The 19,905-nt window shown below is 46.1% G+C and overlaps 1 protein-coding gene and 1 non-coding gene across 2 annotated transcripts in view; both read right to left on the bottom strand.

The window, feature by feature from the left end:
- Positions 1-19,905, bottom strand: part of LOC120381416 (zinc finger protein 271-like) — a 1,091,725-nt gene that overhangs the window by 872,681 nt on the left and 199,139 nt on the right. The window lies entirely within an intron of this gene.
- Positions 16,614-16,685, bottom strand: TRNAT-UGU. Its single transcript has one exon. It is a non-coding gene; the product is annotated as a tRNA-Thr (tRNA).

A 19,905-nucleotide genomic window follows, 5' to 3' on the forward strand; every position in this document is an offset into this window, starting at 1 on the left:
TCCCACAAATTCCACTGATCTTCCTGGTTTTCTTTGCCTGGCATAGGGTTTCTAAATTCCAAACCTGATGTGGTCTCACAGCTCGAACAAGGGGAAGAGCCGTGGGTCCCGGACCTCCAGGGTTCTGAGAAAGAAGTGCTCCCAAGAGCTGCCTGCAGAGGTGAGGACTTGGTTAAAGCAAGTAAAAAACTGTCTGTGAATACAGGAAACATTTGGGATGCCCTACAAAGACCCTGTGAGCTCTCCAAGTTCAGGATTGTTCCCTGCAGATGTGGAATAATTAGAGAGATGTCACTCATGGCTTCCCACCTATCCTGACTAACAACTGTCAGCAGATCCCTACCTGATCCCACTTTCCCCTGCATGTTCTGGTGAAATGCAGACCAAAACTGATCCCTTCCTCTCTCCTCTGGGGAAAATCAGCTCCTGATAGGTTTGATCTCTCCTGCACATATTTTGGTTTGTTCATCCCTTTTAAAATTCCTGTCTCTGAGATTTCCTTTCTCTCAGGCACAGGGAGTGACCTATGTCTGGATTCTCTCTGTCTCCCATCAGGTGATAGGATGGTGCGTGAGAATGAGGAGCAGAAACCCCAGCAGGAGGATGCTGAGCAAGGAGCACCACATGGGACGTTATCAGGAAGACCCAAAGGGAATGTTTCCAGGAGTTGTGCACTCCGAGAAAAAGTAAAAGCCTCTGAGACTCAGCAGAGGCCAGAGGAGAACTTCAGTAGCCTCTCAGACCTTATTACACATGAGAGAATCAACTTGGAAGAGACACACTACACATGCCACGAGTGTGGGAAAAGCTTCAGTCAGCGCTCACACCTTATCACACATCAGAGAATCCACACGGGGGAGAAGCCCTACACGTGCGCTGAGTGCGGGAAAAGCTTCAATCAGCGCTCAAGCCTTATCACACATCAGAGAATCCACACAGGGGAGACGCCCTACACGTGCTCTGAGTGCGGGAAAAGCTTCAGTCAACGCTCACACCTTATCAGACATCAGAGAATCCACACAGGGGAGACGCCCTACACGTGCGCTGAGTGCGGGAAAAGCTTCAATCGGTTCTCAAGCCTTATCAGACATCAGAGAATCCACACAGGGGAGACGCCCTACACGTGCGCTGAGTGCGGGAAAAGCTTCAGTCTGCGCTCACACCTTATCAGACACCAGAGAATCCACACAGGGGAGACGCCCTACACCTGCTCTGAGTGCGGGAAAAGTTTCAGTCAACGCTCACACCTTATCAGACACCAGAGAATCCACACAGGGGAGACGCCCTACACGTGCTCTGAGTGCGCGAAAAGCTTCAGTCGGTGCTCACACCTTATCAGACATCAGAGAATCCACACAGGGGAGACGCCCTACACGTGCGCTGAGTGCGGGAAAAGCTTCAGTCGGCGCTCAAACCTTATCACACATCAGAGAATCCACACAGGAGAGACGCCCTACACGTGCTCTGAGTGCGGGAAAAGCTTCAGTCAGCGCTCAACCCTTATCACACACCAGAGAATCCACACAGGGGAGACACCCTACACGTGCGCTGAGTGCGGGAAAAGCTTCAGTCAGCGCTCACACCTTATCACACATCAGAGAATCCACACATGAGAGATACCCTCCACATGCTCTGAGTGCGGGAAAAGTTTCATTGAGCACTCAGACTTTGTCAGACATCGTAGAATCCACAGTGGAGAGAGACCCTACACATGCTCTGCATTTGGGAAAAGCTTCAGTCAGATGTCATTCTCTATTAGATATCAGAAAATCCAAATGGGAGAGAACTGTAAGAAATGCCTTTATTAGGGCTTCCCGAAGATTTGTTTTAAAAAAAATCACATTTGCTAATTCCAATATAGTGATCTTTGCACCATCTTCACTGTGGTCTCTCAGCTCTGCCGGATGAGTTGCCTGCTTCAGACTTTTGCAGTTCACCCTCCTTTGGGGTCAGTCCTGTGATCTTTTCTATCAGCTTCTTTCCTTTTGACTTGTAGGAGCGTGTGTCCCTCCAGCCAGGAATTTCATCAGCTCCAGGTGGGGGAGAGAGGGTTGATGCCAACAAGCTACCCTGAGGCAAAAGTTACCTGTGCCTTACATCCACTAGGACTGTACATGGAATTGGGTGCTCAAGTTAGTGATTTTGGTGTAAAAAGACATTTATAGTTGTAGAGCAGAAGCAGCCCAGGGAGTGAACCTAACAGACAATGATCAAGTGATCTCTCTCCTGCCATCCATCTCCATCCTCTGACAAACAGAGGCTAGGGACACCATTCCTTACCCATCCTGGCTAATAGCCATTAATGGACTTAACCTCCATGAATTTATCCAGTTCTCTTTTAAACCCTGTTATAGTCCTAGCCTTCACAACCTCTTCAGGCAAGGAGTTCCACAAGTTGACTGTGCGCTGTGTGAAGAAGAACTTCCTTTTATTTGTTTTAAACCAGCTGCCTATTAATTTCATTTGGTGGCCCCTAGTTCTTGTATTATGGGAGTAAGTAAATAACTTTTCTTTATCTACTTTCTCCACATCACTCATGATTTTATATACCTCTATCATATTCCCTCTTAGTCTCCTCTTTTCCAAGCTGAAAAGCCCTAGCCTCTTTAATCTCTCCTCATATGGGACCCGTTCCAAACCCCTAATCATTTTAATTGCCCTTCTCTGAACCTTTTCTAATGCCAGTATATCTTTTTTGAGATGAGACGACCACATCTGTACATAGTATTCAAGATGTGGGCATACCATGGAGTTATATAAGGGTAATAATATAGTCAGTCTTATTCTCTATCCCCTTTTTAATGATTCCTAACATCCTGTTTGCTTTTTTGACCGCCTCTGCACACTGCGTGGGCATCTTCAGAGAACTATCCACGATGACTGCAAAATCTTTTTCCTGATTTGTTGTAGCTAAATCAGTCCCCATCATATTTTATGTATAATTGGAGTTATTTTTTCCAGTGTGCATTACTTTACATTTATCCACATTAAATTTCATTTGCCATTTTGTTGCCCAATCACTTAGTTTTGTGAGCTCTTTTTTAAGTTCTTCACAGTCTGCTTTGGTCTTAACTATCTTGAGCAGTTTAGAATCATCTGCAAACTTTGCCACCTCACTGTTTACCCCTTTCTCCAGATCGTTTATGAATAAGGTGAATAGGATTGGTCCTAGGACTGACCCTTGGGGAACACCACTAGTTACCCCTCTCCATTCTGAGAATTTACCATTAATTCCTACCCTTTGTTCCCTGTCTTTTAACCAGTTCTCAATCCTTGAAAGGACCTTCCCTTTTATCCCATGACAACTTAATTTATGTCAGAGCCTTTGGCGAGGGACTTTGTCAAAGGCTTTCTGGAAATCTAAGTACACTATGTCCACTGGATCCCCCTTGTCCACATGTTTGTTGACCCCCTCAAAGAGCTCTAATAGATTAGTAAGACAGGATTTCCCTTTATGGAAACCGTGTTGACTTTTGCCCAACAATTTATGTTCTTCTATGTGTCTGACAGTTTTATTCTTTACTATTGTTTCAACTAATTTGCCCGGTACCGATGTTAGACTTACTGGTCTGTAATTGCCGGGATCACCTCTAGAGCCCTTTTAAAATATTGGCGTTACATTAGCTAACTTCCAGTCATTGGGTACCGAAGCCGACTCAAAGGACAAGTTACAAACCATAGTTAATAGTTCCGCAACTTCACATTTGAGTTCTTTCAGAACTCTTGGGTGAATGCCATCTGGTCCTGGTGACTTGTTAATGTTGAGTTTATCAATTAATTCCAAAACCTCCTCTAGTGACACTTCAGTCTGTGACAGTTCCTCAGATTTGTCACCTACAATTTGGCAATGTTTATGCTCCTTTCTAGGATTTGACTTCCACTTTTTAAAGGAAGTCTTTTTGTCTCTCACTGCTTCTTTTACATGGTTGTTAAGCCCCGGTGGCTCTTTTTTAGTTCTTTTACTGTGTTTCTTAAATTGGGGTATACATTTAAGTTGGGCCTCTATTATGGTGTCGTTAAAGTGTCCATGCAGCTTACAGGAATTTCACTTTAGTCACTGTACCTTTTAATTTCTGTTTAACTAACCCCCTCATTTTTGTATAGTTCTCCTTTTTGAAATCAAATGCCACAGTGTTGGGCTGTTGAGATGTTCTTCCCACCACAGGGATGTTAAATGTTATTATATTATGCCGTTTATTTCGAGCAACTGCAGTTATTCGGGAGAGTACAGACAGGCAGAGTTTCCCCTCCCGAGGTAGGTCTCGGTTAGATAAACAATTAAGGCAAGCATTTATACCTTTTGTGACATACAGTAAGGAGCAACAACTACATTTTGTTTGTACATATTCCTTTCTGATAGCTTACTTCTCTCAGCAATTTCTGCTACAATCTGCATTCTATTCTTATCTAACACAAGGTCGAAAACCAGCGTCTCTTACAGTTCTTTTCTGCTTGCCCACGCCCTGCTTGGAAGTCTCCCGTTATTAGCTGTTAGTTAGCCTGGTAAATATCAAGTCCCTGAGAAAACACAGTTATACGAAGCAAAACAAAATCACAAACAGAAATGTCATTGGAAATTCACAAATTAAAAAGGAAAATGCAATTCCCATCACTTCATTGTATCTGGGCCATTCCTGTATCGAGAGTACCTGCTAAGGGCCCTGTGTGCTTAAGGGAAACCTGGAGGAACTCATAGCAGAGCCTGAACATGAAACTCAACTGCTCCCAGGTGCCGCAGTAAAACCATTTCCCTGCTGTGATGTTGATGATTTTATGAAAATATGCTAATGAGTGTGAATATAATGTAACTGGAACATGCTTCATGCAAAAGGTCTCTTGTGCAGTATCATTACAAAGCTTATTATCTACTGTGTGTGTTCAGCCTATTTGTATGAACCGATCTTTCCTGTATCTGAAGCTAGAAATATGAACTATAACTCTGAGGTCCTGTTGTAATGATGCAAAGTGTGGGCCATTAATAGTGGTTTGGACTCTTGATGGCTCCCATTAACCAGGACAATTGACTGGAGATGGCTATGTCCTGCACCATCTGTGAGTCAGGCCAGGAACAATGAAGGCTTGGGGGGGGTCTCACAGGGCATGTGACCATGTCACCTGGTACAGGAATCTATCTTAAACCTGGGGCTTTTCCCCAGGAGAGACACAAAAGATTCCTGCCTTGTACCAAAGCTGTTTAAGGGGGTGGAACAGAAAGAAAGGTGGCTGCAGTCATGAGAAATCCCCTAGCTACCACCTGAGCTGGAACAAGGACTATACCAGGTGAAAAGATTGGACCCAGACAAGAAATAAGTCTAGTCTGCAAAAGAAGCTTATTGGAAGATCTCTGAGGGTGAGATTTTATCTGTATTGAGTTTCATACTGTATTAGTCTTAGACTTGCATGTTTTTGTTTTATTTTGCTCTATGGAGAATACAAACTCCACAGAGAAGGAAAAGTTAATGCCTTAGAAAAATCTGTGTGTGTTAGAGTGTCTAGGAACCACTCTCCTATAGCTTCTTTTGTCGGATTTCCTTTAGAAAATCTGAAGCAGGGAGCAGAAAACCATTGTCTTTTCTGAGGTGTGAGCTCAGGACCTACTGAGTATGAGACTGACATGCTGCCAACTATGCTAAGAAGGCCCAGGAAAATGTTTAGGCTCAGTGCATATAGGATCCTCCTATAGCAGTGACTGGAGCAGGGAAGGAACTGGAAGAAGCAGAGATCTGGTGCCCACAGACCTGTCCTGGCCTCTTTCTCAGCGGCAAAGAAATCAATTTGCCCTTCCAGTGAACAATCTGCTGGAACTAATGGCAGCACAGGGGGGATGTTTCTAAAGTATGCACCCACCTTTACATTTTAGAACTTACTCTCCTTTTTCTAGTGTAGCACTTTGTATATGAATTAGGCAAAACAAACTACACAGGTAAGAGAAACAAGGGCTTGAGAGAAAGCTTGAACTCATAACCCCAACAGATGGCCCCTCTGCACTAACCAGTTGCACCCCTGAAGATGTTTTTTAAACACATTTGGGAAGCAGGCAGTTATCAGTCTCTGTGGTTCACACCTTTGCCTGGTAATTGAAAGGCTGCTGGTTCAAACTTAACTCAAGATGCGGCTTTTCAGCGATGAGACTCCAGTACATTTTAACAGGAATGTGGAGGCCAAGAATTAATTAATAAAGGTTTGAATAAAGGTTTGAAGGGATCTTAATGTATGTTAGCTAATTTAGCAGAAGTTAGGATGTGACCCTGCATGCTGTAAGATAATGTGGTACAGAGTGAATTGTGTGAAAAGTCATTACGACCTTGTGAAATGCAGTTTTGTTTTTGTTCTAGTAATGAAGACAAATAAGATAGCGAATAGGCTTATGTATAAACAAATGCAAATGTTTATCTTCAATGTCTCCAAGATTACTAACCATTGTCTGTTACAAAGGTATAAATGATTGTTATGAATTGCTTACTAATTGAGAGAGATCCGTCCGGGACAAGGGGCAACCCAGTTCCTGACACTCTCTCCCTCTTGTGTTCACTAGAGTAATTAATAAAGTATTTTGATTTTGCTGCACCCAAACAAAAGCGAGAACTTAGTTTTTCTTCGACAATTTGGGGGCTCGTCCGGGATGGCAACGCCCACGGACACACAGACGGCTACTACGGATCGTTCCCCTTCGAACCCCATGGCGCCACAATGAGGTAAGAGACCTTTTGAAATCTCTATTGGGGTATCGGAGGAGGACTGTCTGTGGGGGACGTCTGTTTCTGCTGGGCTCACGCCATCTGAACTTATTGACTGTGCAGCAGGATCAAATGCAGAGTGGTATTGGGGAGAGGCCCCGATAAGGTTAGTTTATAGCAGTACTGGGAACTGCTGAGTTGGCCAACAGGTAAATGCATAAGGTAATGCATAGGTAAATGCATTAGAATGCACCGGTGCTGAGGGGTTTTTACCGCCTCAAGAGGGGTTGTCATACCGCCTCATAGTATTGGTCCGGACCAGGTAACGATGCATTGTGGTTAAAAAAAAATAAAATAAAATAAAAAAAATTTTAAAAAGGTTAAAAAGGGTTAAAAAGAGGCCTTGTTGTGTGTGTGTATGTGTACACCAGTGTGACTGATCGTTATCGGAAGACGCCCAGAGTACCCTGTGAAGCGGAAGCTAATGATCAGGACTACTCTAACGCAAGCCCGGTAACTAGTGGATCTTTAGGAGATCCGACCCACGGTGGGCTGACTCAGCCTGGCATAGTCCGGCGAGGAAGCTGCCTAGGTCTAGGAGTGTGTGAACCCATCTTCCCTCCCCTTTCCCTTCTGAGTGGGCTACTGACAATCTGATCGTCTCACTGGATGCAATTAGAGTATGCGGCTTCATCTCCCAGAGACTAGCCGACGCTCTTTGCTGAAAGGAGGTGTAAGAGGGTCGTAGTTTTCCTTGTGAGTCTCTCCTGTTTGTGAGTACCCTGTAGGGAGGGATTCTTAGATTCTGATCCGCTAGCGCGGACAGGGACCCCCTCAGTTGGTGTGACTGGAAAATGGGGGGGGAACAGTCTAAACTTTCTACCTTACCCCCTAAGGGTACCCCAGCATATTACATGTACGTACATTATGGTCCTCAAACCTGCAGGTATTTAAATGATTGGAATCTGTACACGCGTGACAATTCATTTAAACAATGCCCATTAGAAGGTACCTTTGAGTTAGATAAACTTACATATGTCAGAGAAACCCTTAAATCACATGCCTCTGCTGCGCAGTGCGAGCAGTTTCTGTCTTGGTGGGAGGAAGCAACAAAGAGACTCCATGAGTCTCGGGTGCGGAGTCTGAAGGACTCCCAAGAAAAATTAAAAACTGAAGTACAGGATTTAAAACTTAAATGTAAGACATCCAAATGTCTTCCTGCCCCAGTGCAGCCCTCTGCTTCTCTTTATCCCCAGTTAGTTAAGCCTGAAAGTGAGGAGGAGACTGCTGAGGACATAGTGGATTTTTTTAGCAGCATTCCACAGCCGCAGCCAGTTCCTCCCCCTGCTCCCCCTTCTCGGAATGTGCAGGCAGTGGTAATATCCCCGCCGCCGATAGCAACTGCACAAGTTGTTCATTCTCCTTCTTCGGAAGAATTATCTTCTTCCTTACTGACTGATTCCAGTAGTCCGGTTAACCCTGCTTCTACTGATAACAATGCCGGCTACTTTCTTAGAAGCACGACACAGGCACTCCAGGCTCCTTTAAGAGACTTGCCTGGGGCTGGAGCTGTAGGGGGGTTAGTTAAGGTACATGCCCCTTGGACACCTGGAGATCTTAGAAACTTGGTGAAAGAATTTCCTAAAATCAGGGAGGAACCGGTAAAGTTTAGAGAAGAGCTCCAGACAGTGATTCAGTGCTATAATCCATCTTGGGCAGATATTAATCAGCTTTTACGAGCGGTACTGCCAGCTGAAGTTCAGCAACGGCTTAACAGACAGGCAGCTTGGCCTGATGCCGACCCTGGTATTGAGCGTGATTTGACAGAAGCTAGGAACCGTCTCTTGACCTCTATTTCAGAAGTTTGTCCTAAGAAAACAGATTGGACTAAAATTGCAAACTGTAAACAGAATAAGGAGAATCCTGCTGATTATCTTGATAGACTAACAAAGGTCTTTGAACAGCATTCGGGAATTACTGATCCAGCTGATAATGCCAGGAAGCGGTAGGAGCTGCTTTTGTTCAGGGACTCTTGCCAAAAGTTCAGCAACCATTGAGAACTATTTGTATTGGCTGGCAAACTAAACCCCTTTCAGAATTGGTGACAGTTGCCAATCATTGTACAGCTTGCATAGACCAGAAGAAAGAAACTAGTGAAACAAAACTTATGGCTTTACAGTTACAAACTTATCAGCACAGGGGTCGTGGGGGAATGAGAAGAGGACGGGGACGAGGTCGTGGGCGAGGTATGGGAAGGGGTTCCTCATATCCTGCCCAGAGTCCTGCCCCGACTGGGAGCACTGCATGCCACTTTTGTGGTCAGGAGGGACACTGGAGAAATGAGTGTCCAAATTGATTAGCTCAAAATCCTACTCAGTTCCCAAATCCTGAAGCGCCTGTTTTTCCCCACAAGGAACCCCTTACTAGGACAGCCTGAGGAACGTAACTGCATCATGAATCCTTTAATTCCTATTAATCAAGAAGGCCCATATGTTGATTGTAAAATTGCTGGAAAATCTGTTACTTGTCTTGTGGACACGGGGCCAGCAGGTCTGCTCTGAGATCCTCAGAGTTTCCCTCTGTTCCTTTGTCCGCTTTGTCTGTTAATGCTGTGGGCATTTCAAACTGTCCTGTTTCGCACCCTGTCACAGTACCCCTTGCAGTTTTTCTTGGCCCTTTGGAAGATAAGCATTCCTTTTTGCTTAGTCCTTCTTCTCCTGTGAATCTGCTGGGAAGAGATCTGTTGTGTAAATTGGGGTGTACCATTTATTGTACACCAGATGGCGTATTCTTACCCGTGGAAATGCTCTGGCAGACTCTGCTGCCAAGGCCGCGGCCTTTTCTGCACCTCAGGCTGAACATTCCTGTGTACTGATAGAGCAGCCTTCACTGGCCTCCCTTGAGGATCTGGCAAAGATCCAGGAGGCAGCATCGAGAACTGAGAAGCACTCTTGGAGTGCTGCTGGCTGCATTTTACATTCTGATCATCTTTGGCGTGCCCCGGATGGTCGCCTGGTGGCACCGAAGATGTTATTGCCCTATCTTGCTCACATATACCATGGAATGGCACACGTGAGCAAAGGGGGGATGGTTGCTGCAGTTACCCGAGATTGGTTTGCACCCATTTTCCCTTCTGTCGCACATTCCTACTGTCAACACTGTGTGATTTGTCAACAACACAACATTGGTAAAGCTGTTAAAGCTAAGCAGGCAGCCCACCCTCCTCCTTGGGGACCTTTTGTAAATATTCAGATTGATTTTATTCAAATGTCTAAATGTTGTGGTTATGAATATGTATTAGTTTTAGTTGATGTATTTACCAATTGGGTTGAAGCTTTTCCCTGCAGGAAAGCAGATGCCAGGACTGTTGTGAAATTTCTGCTTAAGGATTTTGTACCACGTTTTGGCATCCCTGTGAGTATCAACAGTGATCGTGGAACTCACTTTACTGGACAGATTGTAAAGGAGTTATGTGCAGCTTTGCAGATCCAACACAACCTTCACTGCCCTCATCACCCACAATCTGCTGGGACAGTGGAACGCCAGAACGGGATTTTAAAAAATAAACTGGCCAAGATTTGTGCTGAAACAAACTTAAAGTGGCCAGATGCCCTTCCTTTGGCACTGATGAGTATGAGAGCCATTCCCAATCGAAAGACTGGACTCAGCCCTCATGAGATTTTGACAGGATGCCCAATGCGACTACCAACTGCACCCCCACTGACCTTAGCTCAGATGGACATTCATTTGATGGATGACATAATGCTTAAGTATTGTCAGGAACTAATGAAATGTGTTAAGTCTTTTTATACACAGGTGAAGGAAGCCTTACCGAAGGATCCTGTGCAACCTTGCCACTCGTTGGAACCAGGAGACTGGGTCTACATAAAGGTCCATCAATGAAAGACTGCCCTGGCTCCACGCTGGAAAGGCCCTTTCCAAGTCCTGTTGACTACCAACACTGCTGTGAAGTGTCAAGGACTACCTGCCTGGACCCATGCATCGCACTGCAAAAAGACCCCTCCACCTCAGGAGAACACACCTACTGATGATCAACATACTTCTTCTAGCCCTGCTGTACCTGCTGGACAGCGGAAGAAGAGGACAAGGTGACGTACTGGTGACCTCTCCCTTGTCCTCTGACAGACCTACTGTGCCTTTGGATTTTTCTAACGGAATTCCAACATTACAACCCTCTTCCCCTTATCGTGCTAGACCACAATTGTTTTTGGGGAAGAAAAGAAGATACATTCGTTCTGCAAACACCTCCAGAGTCCAGGGATTCCTGACTAAAAGAGACATTATGAACTGGCCCTGGTGGAAGAAACGAAGCATCGTTTATTGGCAACGAGGGAACTGTGGGGAGCGTGCTTGGGAATGTGGGGTTGAATGGTGGCTTGGATTTCTTCCAGGGGCAGGGCTCTGTGCTTATGGACAAGTACCCTGGGGATGTACTGCCCTCCCTAATTGGCTTTCAGATGATGACTACCGAAAGCGCCTTGCTACCACAAAGGTTACCCCCACTAGCCCCTCAACCCTGGCCATCACTTCTGTAATTTATCCAGATGTAAACGAAATCGTATATTCTAATGAAATTCATTGGCCCAGACCTTCCCATCTTAGTGATTTATTAGAATATTGCTCAGAAAGCCTATTTTTTAAGGTTCAACAGAATTCATATGAGCGAACAATTAAGTGGACAACAAATGGATCAGTGGAAATAGAGATCCATAATATTACTGCAAATCAGCCCCAAGAATTTATTAATGAAACTGATGGGTTCCATGGTGACGTAGATATGATGGTTATTCCTGGAATTTGTGCTATGTTACCTGAAAGAGGCCCTTATTGTTATTTGGTTACCCAATTAGTGAATAACAAAACGACTACCCAAAGAGTTTGTTCTGCTACTGGAAATTTTACCTGCACTGAGACCATTCCAGTGACTGATAATGTGACCTGTACTTTATTGCAATACACTCCCTCTTATGCTATTAATGTTAATGCCTCTCGGACTTATATGAAGGTCTACAACCAACAGATGTGGTATAGACCTACACTAAGGGGACATATGGCAGAATATCGGTGGACTGTACTTAACACTACACTAGGGACTGTGAAGTTTACATTGCCTTTATCTAGTTTTCAGATCACCTCTACATATCCAAATTGTTCACAAGGGGCTGCCATTAGATTAGCACAACAGAGGGCCTGGGTTATTTCCTCTAGAAAGAAGAGGGATCTGGCCGGATCCTTGTGGGATGGGGCCAATTCTGCAGCTGCTGTTTGGAATATTTTTAAGACCCAGGAACATGATGAGAAATTGGGCCAATTAGAGAAGGCCACCGGCCTGATTTCAGGGGCACAGCTGACCCAAGTGCAAACCGGAGTGGGTGAGTTACATGTCATTTCCGCCCTTAGTTCTATGACCCAGAATTTATTGAGAGAGATGGTACTGCATATCACTGAGGCTGGGAAGGCATTGCAGTGGGATCTAGCATGTTCGCAAATTCAGGATTTCCTGAATGACCAGCTGATGGCCATTCGGAATGATCTAGTGCACCAAGCTTGGCCCACTGCCCTTACAGACACGTCAGGAGTACCATCTGATCTGTGGCCATGGAGACATACTTGGAGACTTTCTGGATGGAAGTGTGGACGTTCACAGTGCTCCTTCCAAGCATATGGACCGGTTAAGGGTGTGGGCTCCCACATACCGAATCCTGCCGGGTATGCATGTGGGATTGGGTGCTTCACCGAGATATCTGGGAAGTGAGACCACCTGATTCTCCTAATCGATTTTTAGTTAGTGCTCCTGGGATTACAGCTGATATTTGGATGGGGTTAGGGAATTTATGGACATTTTGGCCGTTAGAACCACCACAGCTTCAGTGTGTACGGAAACTGGAGCCAGGGGAAGTTGTCACTGTTTATGACAATATTTGCTGGGAGGGTAGAGGTCAAGGAACTACCCTTACAGGACACCCACTTTTTCAGGCTAATGATAGCTGTGTGTACGTTAATACCACCACATTACAAGATATACATATTAATCTTACCACTGCTGCAGGCAATCATATCATTTACTGGCCTGCAGATAGAATGTTGCATGTAGCTCTTAGATTTCAGGTATATTTTAATTGCATTAGAATAGTACCTGATCGGTTTCAGAATTTGCTTTCATTGTTGCCAGAGGTTCGCAGGATCTCTGAGTTGCAAGGGCAAATTCACATGCTTCAGAATATATATCATGCTGAAAAGAATGCCTTTCATACAGCTTATAGAGTGTCTACTTAATGTACTAAGTATGATGTATTGTGCTTTGTTACCAAAACTGTACGACAACCCCATTATTTTATTCCTATGGGGATGTTATTGTTTGTAGTGTTGTTAGTTGGTGTGGGATTATGTTGTTGTTGTTGTAATAGACGTAATGATAGTAGTAATACTTTTCATGTTCATACTAATCATGCATTGTCATTAAATCCCATGAAAACCCCTGGGGTTGACATGTCTCCTGTAGACTCTGAAATCCATGGTTTAATGCAAATTGAGATTTGAGGTATTTGTTGTACTAGAAGTACAAAAGGGGGGAGTGTGGAGGCCAAGAATTAATTAATAAAGGTTTGAAGGGATCTTAATGTATGTTAGCTAATTTAGCAGAAGTTAGGATGTGACCCTGCATGCTGTAAGATAATGTGGTACAGAGTGAATTGTGTGAAAAGTCATTACGACCTTGTGAAATGCAGTTTTGTTTTTGTTCTAGTAATGAAGACAAATAAGATAGTGAATAGGCTTATGTATAAACAAATGCAAATGTTTATCTTCAATGTCTCCAAGATTACTAACCATTGTCTGTTACAAAGGTATAAATGATTGTTATGATTGTTTACTAATTGAGAGAGATCCGTCCGGGACAAGGGGCAACCCAGTTCCTATGACACTCTCTCCCTCTTGTGTTCACTAGAGAAATTAATAAAGTATTTGATTTTGCTGCACCCAAACAAAAAGCGAGAACTTAGTTTTTCTTCGACAGGAAGAAAATCTCCTATTCTGGCTTTGCCCCTTTTGACTCTTTCTGCCCATCTTCTCCCTCCCCAGTCTCTTTCCTTCCCCACTGGGGCCATGCAGAGAGGAGCCCCAGTCAGTCTCTGTCAGAGAGAGTCTGTATCCCATAAAGGGAGGGAGGGGTCTCTCTAAAACACTGATAATGGGGAGGAGAGTGGTGTGCGTGGTTAGGGGGAGACAGGATAGAGAACTAACAGTGGGGCACAGAGAGATTCCCCCAGATTGGGGAGATCCCCTGCTGCCCCCCATCAGCCAGCTGTGAGAAGAACAACTGTGGGGGTGAGGGGGTCTCCACATGCTGCCCCCGCCCCAACTGCCAACTCTGCCAACTGTGGCAATGGGAGCTGCAGGGGTGGAGTCTGCGGGCAGCAGTGCGCAGAGACGCCCCAGGCCCTCCAGCTTAGGGGCTGCGGGATGCTTTCGGGAGATGCCCGAGGTAAATTCTGCACCCCTCACCCTCTCCTGCAACCCCAACCCCCTGCCCCAGCCCAGACCCCACACCTGCACCCAAACTCCCTCCAAGAGCCTGCCCCCACACTGCCTCCTGCACCCCAACCCCCTGACTGAGCCCAGACCCTGCACCCAAACTCTCCCAGAGCCCAACCCCTCTCCCTCCCACAACCAAACTCCTTCCCAGAGCCTTAGGCAGGTGTGTGGGGCAGGACTTGGTCCCATTCTGGGCACCACCAAAAATTATACAAACCTGCCACCCCTGTCCAGCCCAATCTTCTGCTGATGCACCTCAGCCCACACCCATGCAGGGTTTGAAGCTTTCATTGCTTAAATTCCAGGACACGGAGGGATTTCAGCTCCCCTTTGCCCAGAGGGAACCTTCACTCCACTCCTAACCTGGTTCTTGTCCATGGGATCACTGTAGGGGGGCTGGGTCCCTCGGTGTCTTTTCTCTCTCTAGGACAGGCCGGGGTGCAATAACTGGGGGCATCTGAGCACCGAGGACCTTCTGTGGGGCTGCCATTCCCCTTCCCCTTCTGTGGTCCCATCTGCCATTGACTCCAGCCTTTTTTCTATCCATCGTCAGCACCATCTCAAGCCAGCAGCACTCGCCTCAAAAAGACAGAGTCCTGTGGCACCTTACAGACTAACAGACGTATTGGAGCATAAGCTTCCGTGGGTGGATACCCACTTCGTCAGGTGAATGTAGTGGAAATTTGCAGGGGCAGGTATAAGTATGCAGGCAAGAACCAGTCTAGAGATAACAAGGTGTTTCAATCAGGGAGGATGAGACCCTCTTCTAGCAGTTGAGATGTGATCACCAAGGGAGGAGAAACTGCTTTTGTAGTTGGCAAGCCAGTCACAGAATTCCCACTCCATTCACCTGACGAAGTGGGGATTCACCCACGAAAGCTCATGCTCCAATACGTCTGTTAGTCTAAAAGGTGCCACAGGACTCTGTCGCCTTTTACAGATCCAGACTAACACGGCTACCCCTCTGATACTCAAAAAGACAGTGTCCCTGTGACGGAGCGATTCTGGCGGGACCCAACTGAGAGTGCCAAATCAGGACCAATTGCTCAAACAGGGCAGTTACAGCCCTAGGCTGGGGTTTTTCCACCTCTAAGGCAAACCAAACCAGCCAGACAAAAAGGACTTTGGTCTCACCCCACTGGCTTACCACAAGTCACACAAGCAATTTCCTTAGACACTCCAGTCTCCCAGTATCACCACCAGTGCACTCGTCCTGGGGATAAATGGTTATGAAAACCAACACCCCAATAAAAGAAAAAGGTTCTCTCGATCCCAAAGGACCAAGCCCCAGACCCAGGTCAATATACACATCAGATCTTACCCACAAATCACGCTGTTGCCAATCCTTTAGAATCTAAAATCTAAAGGTTTATTTACAAAGGGGAAAAGGTAGAGATGAGAGGTAGAATTGGTTAAATGCAATCAATTACATACAGTAATGGCAAAGTTCTTAGTTCAGGCTTGCAGCAGTGCTGGAGTAAACTGCAGGTTTAGATTAAGTCTCTGGAATGCATCCCCCGCTGGGATGGGTCCTCAGTCCCTGGTGTAGAGCTTCAGTTTGTAGCAAAGTTCCTCCAGAGGTCAGAAGCAGGATTGAAGACAAGATGGAGATGAGGCATTGGCCTTATATAGACTTTTCCAGGTGTAAGAATCCCTTTGTCTTCACTGTGGAAATTTACAGCAAAATGGAGCCTAGAGTCACATGGGCCAGTCCCTGCATACTTTGCTGAGTCACAAGGCGTGTCTGCCTTCTCTCCATGGGTCAATTGTGTAGCCGATGGCCCTTTAATGGGCCATCAATCCAGCTATGCCGGGCTAACATCAGCTTGTCTGGGACACTTCCCAGAGGCAGAGCAGAATACAAACTATAGACATTACAGAGCCAATACTTATAACTTTAACTACAAATGATACAGACATATAGACAGCATAATTATAATCAGCAACCCATAATCTGGTCTTAGACACCTTAGATGACCCCCTTTATCTAAGATTTGGTGCCACTGCAGGACCTTGGTTGCAACCCATGTTCTATATGGTCCCAATTTATATCAATAACGTCACAGTCCCCTGCTGGGAGTAAATCATTGACCCCTCTCCTCCCTGAGCACTGACTGCCCCTCTGTTTCCTTGCCTCTCAGTCTGTTCAGATGGGACCTTTCCCTCCAGTGCTGGAGGATTCGCCCTTCTCATCTACCATTGTCCCAAGCAGACAGCAGGTGGGAATCTTAAATGTACTGAGGTGACTTAGGAGCAGAACCCCCCCAGACCTTCCATGCAATTGTCACTTGCCCCTCACTGAGCAGGACTGAAACTGGTGCAGGAGACTGGTGGGCCACATCCTCTGGGCATGAGCAAAGCAGCAGGGTGAAAAAATGATCATGGAGATGCTGGGGATTGAACCCAGGGCCTCATACACACAAAGCATGTGCTCAACCACTGAGCTACATCCCCTAGCAGGTTGTGTTTGCTATGGGTTACACTCAGAGCCCTCCTGTTTCCAGAGCATCCAGTGACCTATAAGCTTCACGAGAAGCCCATTCCCCTCTCTGAGGACTAATCCTGCTTTCCTGGAGGTGACTTGTTCATAGGGGTCACTTTTCAGCAGGGCCAGATTCTATGTGTGGGGCAGAGAGAGTGGCTGCCCTGGTTTCAGGGTGCAGAGATACACTCAGCCATCTCCCCTGCATTGGGTTGGGGGTGCGGCAATCCCCTGCTGCAAGGTCATAGTGGGGGATGCTGTGAGCAGCTCAACACCTCACCCTGGTGGCAGCAGTGGTGTGGGAAGCTCCAGGTATTTCTAGGATCTACTATTTCCACTTGCCTGTGAAGTCCAGCCTTCCCCAGCACATTCACTGCAGTGCAATTGGGTCACCGTTTCCATGGCTGAACAGCAAAGAATCGCTCCCAGTTTCCCTTCTATCAGCAGCAGGATTAGCCTGTGTCGGTGGTTAATGAGGTGGATCTAGTTGTAGATTGTTATTCATTCCCCACCTTGACAATTCACACAGTCCCTTTCCCAGGCAGATTCCCAGCACCTCAGTGATCCTGGTAGCAGGGGTTGGGTCCTGAGATTTTCAGGGTTCTTTTCCCCTCCACCTGGAGTGAACTCAGCTTTTTCCTCATCCCAGACAATCCATGAAATAGCAGCAGCAGCATAAAGAAAGAGGGGAGGGAACATTTCACGGCCAGGGCTGGATGTGCCCAGAGCCCCCTGCTTGTCCATTGTTTCCATGGAATTTGGCCCCCTGCTTTGCACAAGGGACAGAGAAAGATCTTGCTGTTCCTGTGTCTGTGCAAGGAAAATTGTGCTTCTGTATGAAAGAGAGGCGGGAAATGGCCCCAATGATGGGGCAATAGCCTCAGGGTTAAGAGCAAAGGACAATGATGGGAAGGTTCACAATTGACTCAGTAGTTGCATACAAAGGTGCAGGTTTGGCAGTGACACTGGGAAATTCTGGCTCCTTCTCAGGCTCAGGGTGGCCACCCCGGTCTAGATGTAGAAGTTACAACATTTAAACTTGAAAGAGGGGCCAATTTCCCCATCATTTCACACCTTTACACCCAAACACGATGACTTTCTGAATGAACCCTCCTCGTTCAGCCAGAAGATCTTGGGGTGGATGTTCTGAATCAGGTCAGAGCAGAGGTACCTAGTGATCTAGTCTGGCTGTAAAATCTATAGATCAACACCATTAATATGAAATTAATCCTCAGAAATGGCTGTTCCCCACCCATACCCCAGCAAAGGGCTCTCCAGGGAAGGGGGCTGTTGAGGAAGGGAAGAAGGAAGACGTCCTTCTCCCCCTGGAGGAACTGGGCTCTGCACTTTGGACAGAAAGGAGGGGAAGGAAATGGCCACACGATGGCAGCAGAAACTAAGAAATGAAACACAATAGGCTTATGTCCACACTGCAATGTAACACCCACGGCTGCCCCATACCAGCTCAGGCTCCCGGGGCTTGGGCTGTGGGGTGGTAAATTTGCAGTGTAGACATCTCGGCTCAGGCTCAGTACTGGGCTCTGAGACCCCACAAGGCTGGGAGGGAGTTTAGCAAGTAAAAAAGGTAGAACGGCAGTGGAGTATTACCCTGGTCTCAATGGCATTTCTCCATCGGTCTGTCTGCTTTGGGGCAGGGACAATAACACGTCCTGCTGCTTTTGTTATTTCAAAGGGTGGTTTAGGATTTTCATTCTCACACATGGTGCACGAAGCAGGACTCAACCCTCCGTGCAAACTAAACGAGCTGCACACAGATTCTGGCAGCCACAATGAGCATTTGGTGTGAGAGCTCAGACCTGCCCCTGTCCCAGAGGGACGGGATCATCTGTGAGGGGACCGGACCACTGACCTATCAGCTCCTAACTCCCAAACTTTCAGTAACTATCCTCAGTGCCCGTGAGTGTAATTTAAACCATCAAAAGAGTCATAGTGGGCTAGACCATAGTCTGGACTTCAGGTCTGGAAAAGAACTGGCACAATCCATAGACCAGGTTGTTATATAAAATGCACATGGATTTTAACCCTTCACATACAGTAATGGGAAAGTTCTTGGTTAAGGCTTGTAACAGTGATGGAATAAACTGCAGATTCAAATCAAGTCTCTGGAGTCAATCCGCAGCTGGGATGGGTCATTCAGTCCTTTGTCTAGAGCTTCAGTTTGTAGCAAAGTCCCTCCAGAGGTATGAAGCAGGATTGAAGACAAGATGGAGACGAGGCATCAGCCTTTATAGTCTCTTGCCATGTGGTCTTTGCTTTCTTTGTCCCAAGGACACTCTATCCAGCACGTGGCATAGAAAACCTTAGAGTTCTGTCCATAGGCAGGTCCCTGCAGACCTTGCTGAGTCACAAGGCGTATCTGCCTTCTCTCAGTGGGTCAATTGTGTAGCTGATGTTCCTTAATGGGCCATCAAGCAGGCTAGGCAGAACTGACACCAACTTATCTGGGGTGTTCCCAGAAGCAGAGCACAAGTTTGAACTATGGACAGAACAGAGCCAATACTTATAACGTCAACTACAAAATGATACACATCTAGAGATGGCATCATTATAATCAGCCAATCAGAACCTCTCCATAGACCCCTTACACGACAACCTTTCTACAATATTGGCTGCAAATATAGAACAGTGGTCGCAACGGTGATCTATAGAGTTACAGATTATGTCAATAACGTCACAGGAGGTGACACGGCATCAGCGAGACTGATAGTGGAATACTGCCTCCAGTTTTGGTGTCCTCAATTGAAAAAGATGTTGTGAAACTGGAGCTGGGGCAGCAAAGAGCCACTAAATGTCCTGAGGGCTGGAGAAAAATGCCTTCTAGTGAGCTATTGAAAGAGCTCAACCTGTTTAGCTGATCAAAAGAAGATTGAAAGGTGACTTCATTGAAGTGTTGAAATGCCTTAATGGAGAGAAAAGATTGGGTATTAAAGGGCTCTTTAATCTAGCAGAGAAAGGAATAACAAGACCCAATGGCTGGAAGGTGAAAAGAGACAAATTCATATTACAACTAAGGCACAAATATTCAACAGCGAGGATGATTCATCACAGGAACAAGCTACCAAGGAAAGTGATGGATTCTCCATCTCCTGATGTCATTTCATGAGGACTAGATGCCTTTCTGGAATGTGTTTGCCCCAAAAGTAGCTATTGTGTCATGCAGGAGGCCTGTGA

This window comes from Mauremys reevesii, linkage group 14 (genome assembly GCF_016161935.1).
Source record: "Mauremys reevesii isolate NIE-2019 linkage group 14, ASM1616193v1, whole genome shotgun sequence".
NCBI classification, from domain to species: Eukaryota; Metazoa; Chordata; order Testudines; family Geoemydidae; genus Mauremys; species Mauremys reevesii.